Here is an 8,815-nt window from a genome sequence, read left to right on the forward strand (position 1 = left end):
ATGGCGAACCACATAAGATCAGACATTGCATGAGGGGAGGAGATATACAAAGGATGTGAGCAAATGGAACACCCCCTGGTGATGATGATCTCCTGGCTGATCAGGAGTAAACCATCAATACCACACGAGATCATGAGGACAAAACTGGGAGCACCACCTATAGTGGAAGAGGCCCTATCCCAGACGGTGACCATCCTACACAGCCTTTGGAGCCTACCACGACATAGATACTCCTACCTCTCACTAGAATCATCCAAACAACTCGCATCGCAAGGGGACACTGAATGTTGGTACACCCATACTCAGGCTTGGCTGGCTATAGCTACATGGGCTACACATGGACCACCTCTTGCCCCTACAATATAGTTTGGACTTACCCCACTTGAAGATTAGCGAGAGGAGCCGAATCACGTCATCAGGGTGGATATTATTCAGCTACACATAGCCAGGACATGGGTGTTACCGGTCGAGGACTTGGGGAAGAATATGTCCTTCTACTAAGAGCACCTCCTATGCCTCACACCTGATGGCTTCATTATATGCTCGAGATACATGGATGTACACCTATCTCACGGGGTTCAAAGTGCCATTGGGCAACTCCATACGTCATCACACGAGCTACAAATCAAGACAGCAAATACAGAGCAGACTCTCTCCCCCTAGAGGACAGGATCTGCCAACTTTGCTAGCTAAAGCCAGAGATAGAAGAACATTACATAAGTAGATACCGGGTGTACTATGAGATCAAAGGCCGCTTCCATAGTCTCTTCAAGGAGGGATTCGGACCACTCTCCCAAACACTAGACTTTCCCGACGAGAAATGCCTCGGGCTCTTTCTCCTAGAGCTATGCCAACATAGGGACCACCTTCTACGGATCTAGGACCAAACAACAGGAAACACGCAGCAATGCACCCTCCAAGAGTTCTATAGACCCTTGGCCACCCCCTCTACAACAAGGACTGCAACCAACCAACCAGTGGCTACATCCCGAGGAGTCAGCTTGGATAGAGCTACAGAGAGAGGCAGAGCTTGCCGCCCACACCCCTGCAAGAGACATCACCTATAGATACAACAGATACTACAGTGCCACCGGGGAGCCATATCCCATCGCTTCAGCCTCTCCATGCTAGATAGCCCATATGGGACATCTTAAGATGACCACGCTCCATGAGCATTTCCACACTACACTTGAAGTGCATCTAGTTGTATCTAGTCAGTATACCATTTTGTACCTACTCACCTAGTTCACCATAACACCAGATAGTAGCTTTACTGGGACTTGGAAAACTTCCTAGACATTTTGTATGTAACCATTTGGTCTCATAGGCCAACTTGGCCTCTTATAGACATTAACTTTCTTCTTCTTCTTCTTCTTCTTCTTCTTCTTCTTCTTCTTCTTCTTCTTCTTCTCTCTCTCTCTCTCTCTCTCTCTCTCTCTCTCTCTCTCTCTCTCTCTCTCTCTCTCTCTCTCTCTCTCTCTCTCTCTCTCTCTCTCTCTCTCTCTCTCTCTCTCTCTCTCTCTCTCTCTCTCTCTCTCTCTCTCTCTCTCTCTCTCTCTCTCTCTCTCTCTCTCTCTCTCTCTCTCTCTCTCAACTCTTTTCTCGTTAAGCACATTCCAAACCCTAAACTTAATTTTTGCAATATGTAAACAACACAACACTTTCTCATATTGTTTGCATCCCATTCATCCTTCAAACATAATATACTTGTGCATAAAAGTATCGAAGATGAACAATAACTCCATTTCACCATTCAGGTTTTAATTATCGCTAGTTTACAAATCAAAGCATGAACCTTGCTATCTAAAAGTCACATGATAGAAAAATTTACACTTTGTTGTTTCACATCCATAATGGTCCTTGTCAAATCCAATGAAGTCATAATCCATGATGCACATCCAAATTTGTATTTAGCTTTGAAATAGTTTTCTTTTGCAACCATTACTATTACCAATAGCAAGTGTCCCCATCTCTGCATGCACCGATGATGAAATTTCAGTCAATGCAATAGACATGGACTATATTCCATTTAAAAATTTGCATTTGTTGCAACAACATACCACACCATCAACAAGAGTACCACTAATGAATAGGCCCAAAAAAAATGTAATCACCATAGGCAAAGAGAATAGCAAGGGTAATGTCCAAATTCATCTGATGTAACACAACCAATAGAGGTCATAACACCCCCATCAATTCCATTGAGGGATTGTCCTTGTGTACAATCGAGTCACAATGAAGTTGAGGACATGCAGAACCACATTATAACATTGCACATATCTCTCATAGATAATTTCAACAAACAGGCCTTCATACCTTCGAACAAATGGAAGACTCTCAAGGCATTCAACCATGCATGCAAGAGATCTTTGCATTTTAGGTTCTTGCACCAAAGGCAAAAATTGCTTTTGCAACAACATTTGAGTTTGAGAAGCACAATAGCAACCAAACATTGGGGTCTTCATTTCCCTACAAAATAGAAGTGCAAAGATCAAACAAACAAAGATGAAATGAGTATTGAAAGAGTAGTAACACTGTAAAAAATTGTACGTCTCGCACATTGGAAGTAGTAGGAGGTGATCAAACTCTTTGGAAGACTTCCTTGTACATAATAACAATACTAAAACCTACACACTGATCATTGTCATGTAACAAGTTTTTCAAACAAGTAGAGGATTTCACTCCAAAAAATGCTATGTACAGTTGACCATGCGTGAATAGTGGGATTTTAAGATAGAAGCCCATTAAAGTCAATGTCTTCCCCTGTGCCTTGTTAATAGTCATTGTGAATGCCAGTTGCATAGGAAATTGTCCTCACCTCATAGAGAAGGGAAAATGCAAGGTAGTAGAAATGAAGGTGATTCTTCGAATGAATATTCTGGCACCAATGTTTGTGCCCGTAATGATCTCAACTTCTAATACCTTGCTACTAAAAGTCTTGCATATCAATCTCATTCCATTACATAGTCCCCTCACTAGATTCAAGTTTTGAAGCAAAATAATTTATGCATTAACAAGATCAAGAGAATCCAAATATTCTACCTAATAAAGAAATGTATTATCATTTGTATCAACAATACTATCAACACTATAATATTGACTCACATCTCGCGATATCAAGCTCAATGCTTTCAAATTCAATTGTTCCACCTCTACATTCCTTGGAGCTAGAATGGCCCTTTCAATAAGTAATTGATTACATGTATTGGAAAAGCCATTATATACACATGCAATGAGATCCTGAATTGACTCCCCCTATATAACTACAATTTTCAAGCAATGCAGCTCTATTTGTAGTATCTCTCATCAAGATTGTAGCATCTCCAATAGCTTGAAGCCATGCAATGAATTTAGGTCTTGCGGTACCATCATCATGAGATACTCACATGTTTTGCATAAGCCTTAGAATTCTCACATGCTGCCATGAAGCCAAGCAACAAAGGAATGCACTTACGATGTTGTCACAACCTCCCTTGATCACAACATGCAAGATTTGTCTAAAATCATTTCCAAATAAAATGACTTTTTTGCCAAAAGGTTGATTGCAAAACATGACATCTCGAAAACTCTTGTCTAGGGCTTTGAAGGCATAATGGTGTATCATCGAAGCCTCATCCCAAAAAATGAGGCAAGTCTCCCTTAATATCCTTGCCAAATCACTCTGCATGTGTATGTTACACGTTGATGGCCCTCCAATTGCAATGGGATCTTGAATCTTGAGTGAGCTGTGTGATCATTTGGCAACAACAATGCAACAATCCTTGATGATGGAGTTGCTAAAACGAAACAACTATACACATGCAAAGTTGCTAAGATACGCTTATAGAGAAATATATTGCCTACCCCCCCAAGACCATCCAAAAAGAAGAGTTGCCTCTTGCCAGTCTACACAACACCAAGAATAACACGAAATGTAGAAGACTGCCCCTCATTGAGTTTTGATCTCATCAATTCAACATTATGCACCTCTTCTTGTCAATCTCTTCAAGCTCCTCGAGTATAAGAGGATTTCTTTGGGACACTCCACTTTGTAGTTGAACTTCATGCATCCTAGGGAAATCCAACCATGTTGTCTCAAGGGAAATTGCATGTTTTTCAAGGCCTCATTTGTGCCTTAGTCTTAAGTCAATCACCCTACATGCCATCCCTTTCAAGTCTATAGACAATATTCTATGTAATCTACATTGCAAATCTCTCCCACAACCTACCTAGCGAGCATGGCTCACAAAATACCAAAATTGTTGCAAACAAATTCCTTAATTGTATAGCCGATTGCATGTTTGAGGCCTCTTGCAAGCAGTGAAACCATTCATCATTACTCTCCAACACACCCATTATTGTGCAAGCTTCCTTAAATGTGGGATACAACACATACCCAACAGTTCTCAAGTCCTCGAAACATGTGCACCATGTGCAAGTGTGGGAGCTTTCGCTTAACCACCAAGACCCACGGACCGCTTATTGTTTCAAGCGTTCCAAGCCGAGCATTAATGGCTACCTCTCACATAGCCGACGCGCCATCCATATCTACACGTGTAGTGAGCTTACCTCCATGCCGATCAAGTTACCTCCTCTCCCGCGCACTCCAATAGCTCCACAATTCAAGTGCAAGCTTCAAGCGAGCTCCATCCTCAAGCTCCACGCTCCAAGCTCCATCACTGCGAGCAAGGCAAGAGAAGAGAAGAGAAGAGAAGAAGAGAGGAGAAGATGGAGAGCTTCTCCTCCCCAGTCCCTCACCCTCACACTCTCACACTCCCTCTCTCAAGCACAAGCTCAAGCAAGCAAGAACAAGAACAAGAACAAGAACAAGAAGAAGAGGAGAGCCAGTTTTGGCCACACACAAGAATGAGCTTCTCATTCACTTTTCAACTTTATATACAAAAACCTAAATCCCTTTTGGGCGGTCATCCCCTTATCCCCTTTTTTACATGGCCGGTCGTGGCCCTTTTCCCATTGTCCTTCTATCTTCCTAGCTTCCTTTCCACTGCCCACCTACATTTACAAATTGCACGGGTGAGAGCCCGGCGCTCCTTAAATTAAATCATGATGCGCTTGCGCTCTTTTACAAAAATGTTGACTTGCCCTTTTCCTTGTGTGCCTTTCTCCCTTATTTAGGACTTTTCTCCTTGTGCGTCTTTGTCTTCCGTTTCACTTTGCCTTGGCCTTTGTCTTCAGCTTTAGCTTTTTTGGATTTTCCACCTTTGTTTATTTGAGGGTTAACATTACCCCCCTCCTAGACAAGTGCCAGTCCCATGGCACTCACCGTTGTAGGTAGCAAGCTTTGGCCTGCACTGAAGACGTGGGTGAAGGGGACATCGATGGTTGCCGTGGAGGAGTGTTGGTGGTGGTGTGGAGGAAGGTCGTTGGGGGCCTAGGTGGCTGGTGGTAGGGTTATTCTTTGTTGGGGATTGCACTAATGGCTAGCACAAGTATTGGTTTGTTGGAGATTTTGCACATGACGATTCGTGGCGGGCTTGCAGGATGATAAAGGATAAGAGTTGAGAGTTGGGTGTCGATGAAGAGCGAATGACACGTTCATTGGAGTCTTCAATACCTACAGTTGAAAACCTCTCATAGGTGGTCTCTCCCTAGGGGTAGTTCTAGTCTTCTCTATCATGCACAAGACATAGTTCGATTAGTTTAGGAGACAGGTCGAACTCTAAGCAAGTTGAGAGTATTGTCCTGCACTTGAGGACCCAAACTATGTATATACTTCGGTGCAAATATTATGTGAGTGCTCATGCATACTTAGATATTACGTAGTTAGAAGACCGCGGGCTGGTTTTTCATAACGATATGTGGATGAGCAAAGTTGTCCATGTTGAGAAGAAGTACATGTGAAGGTGTATGCGACATCCTTTGCATTGTGACTGCACGAAGAAGCACATGTGAAGGTGTATGCGACATCCTTTGCATTGTGACTGCACGACGTAACATAATTGAACACAGGGACACTGCACTATAGCTGGTAGCTATTGGACCTGCGTGATGGGGATAGTGTACTTTTCATGGCCATTCGTGCAGGGCTTACCACAATTGATTGCAATGGTATTAAGGCAGAGTGCAAGAGGAAATCATGTGAATGGGTGAGGGTGACAGGTCTAACCAGAGGCGAGACAAGCTCCCTAGGTGTGTCCTGCCCTTGATGTGCCCTGAACAATTGTGGGTGATGCTAAGGGGCTAGGGGACTAGGGACGGATCCAACCGACCAAGGTCACTGGATGCACCTAATGTGGCGACTTGGGCATTGAACACGTTTGCATGAAGACATGTGTCATCCTGCATCCACTTGTCACTTCATGAGAGTATATGCAAGTCACATGCGTCAGGTATAACGAACAAATGCAATCATGTCAAGATATTACTTTATCAAAATCCTTATGATGCTGATTGCGATGCCTATTATGGTGGTTGTTAAAGACGTGGCATATATTAGCAATAGGTAAGGAAAGTGTGTACATGTGGGGAGCCTGTCCCTTTAACCATCAAAAGACAAAAAGTTATTGCAGGATGGCCTTTATTAAGTTGCTTGTATATCATAGGGGCTACTCTATTTGCACGAGGCGGGGTGAGTCCGGGTAGTCAGGCGACTGAGGCTCTGCTGGTGAGGGGCTCCTGTGAAGTTGGACAGGGAAGATGTCGACCGGGACCTGAATGGTGTAGTCTCTGGCCGCAATCGTTTCCAAAATGCTTTTGAACAATGCATCGAATTCTTCCTTGTCTCAAGCTGCCCTCTCCGCTTTCGAGCACCTGGTGCCCAAGCATCTGTTGGGGGTCCACACAACCGGTGTTGCCATGCCTTGTGTGCCCCCTTGAGCTTCTATTTCCCTGGCCTTGGGATTTTTTAGCCCACGTCCGGGACGGTGTCGCTTGGGGCCTCATTTCTTTGCATACCTTTTGAGGCTAGGCATGTAGCGCTCTAGCAGAGGAGCTTGTGCTGCATGCTCCCTTCGACGGCAAAGAGCGCCTTTGCAAGCCAGCTGCACTGGGTGCTCCATGTCTGCTACATAGGGGGACCTGCAAAATGCGAATCAAGGATTAGGTCTTGAGACATGATAAAACCATTCCATGGAAGGGATTATACAGTGGGTTATCAAGCGCATATGACGAGGAGGGGAGAGGTGAGGCATGTAGTGGTTGTAATAGAGGGTTGGCCCCTATGATGATGTTCAATTGGCCTCCAGCCATTAGCAGATCTTGGCATATGCTAAGTTGCGTGGACTGGTTGTCAGGGAGTGGGGCAGGGCTCATCCTCAGAAGGATAGACCGTAAAGGGAAAAGGTGTATAGGAAGGGACGGTACCCTGTCCACACCCTCAAAGATGTTGGTCAAAGCTTCCTATGGTGGTGATAAGGGTTGCATGCTCTCCACCTGGAGGCGGAAATGATCACACAAATTCTAAATATGTGGTGAGAGGAGGACTTGAGGAGCTTAGCCTGTTGAACCCAACTCCTCTCCCTACGCTTGACTATCATTGCTTGTGTGTGTTGACATTGTCTATACAGGGTCACAAAAGTCATTGTTTATTTATATACATATCTACAAATCCATGTCACTTCATGAGGATAAAAGCCAATTGTAGAACTCCGGATTATACTGGAGCGTGGCACACGCATCTAGTACTGATAGATATTTTGCAACATCGAGTAGCATGGAACCTTGTTTGAGTCTACTGGCAACATGTAACTCCTCCTCAATGAGAACCTTATCAGACAGAGAGTTCCCTTGGCTAGTTTCAACTAAGTTTGTATCCCGAATGGCAATTAGCACTCGAAAGGAAGTTGGCGCCAGATAGGTTGGGTCTCTTTGAGACCACCATTTGGCCAATCGCTCCTATGAGACTGTCATGATCTGGGCTCCTAGTTCGACCATTGCAATGCGGTTTTCACACAAACGTTGTTCAAATTGAATTCAACCCTCTGATAGTCACTTTAGTTGCTCTCTAAGAGATTTGGTTGGTTGCACATCATTGAATGTGATAGTTAAGCATAGTTCATCGGCTTCCTCGTCAAAGATGAATCACATGCGTTCATACAGGAGCCTATTATAGTGCTCGTCAAGATGTTCTTGCTCTTCCCAAGATAAGGGAAATGGCAAGTATTCTTCAAGCTGCTCTCTAGGGAATGCGCCTATGTCTGCTAGGACATAGACACGTGCGAACACTTTGAGCTTAGCATCCAACTCGGTTAAGCATTCTGTGACACTTCTATGTTCAACGAGGGCTTGCTCGGTTGCCATCTCATGCAAGGTTCTAGGAGTTTGCTTGGGCTTTAGTATAGCTGGGGCCTCAGGCCTAGATGAGCAAGATTGGCCAATGCTAGGATTTCTTATGCTCTTGGGGTTTCCATGTTTCTCCTGAGGCTTTGTTATTGCGTCATGGTTCTCCTTGGATGTGACTGGCATACATTTGTCACCTTGTTATGATAGCGTTGTATCCACTCTTTATTGGTCAATGCGAGTTCTATCATCGGTGGATTGAGTGTTGCAAGCAACCATTGATCGTAGCGGTTGCTTTGATTTTTCAAAGCACATGGATGTGTCTGAGGTTTCACCGCTATTAGGAGAGACATCAATGGGTTCATTGGTGGATGGTCTCGATGCTTTATTCCTCAGCTCTCCAACGCTCTTGGTCTCGATGTTCTTAGAGTCCACAACCACCTGTAGCTACTGTTATTTTCGTTGTTTTCTCCTCTTTTTCTTGGTCAGTGAAGGTGCATCTCTCAACGACTCAGGACCCTGGACTAGGTCAACCGTTGATGTGCTTGGTTGGACCTCAGCATTCTCTTTCTCTAGTGTGTCCTTATGGGACATAGCT

This window comes from Lygodium microphyllum, chromosome 4 (genome assembly GCF_053477565.2).
Source record: "Lygodium microphyllum isolate KBCC chromosome 4, Lygodium_microphyllum_v1.1.10, whole genome shotgun sequence".
Taxonomy (NCBI): domain Eukaryota; kingdom Viridiplantae; phylum Streptophyta; class Polypodiopsida; order Schizaeales; family Lygodiaceae; genus Lygodium; species Lygodium microphyllum.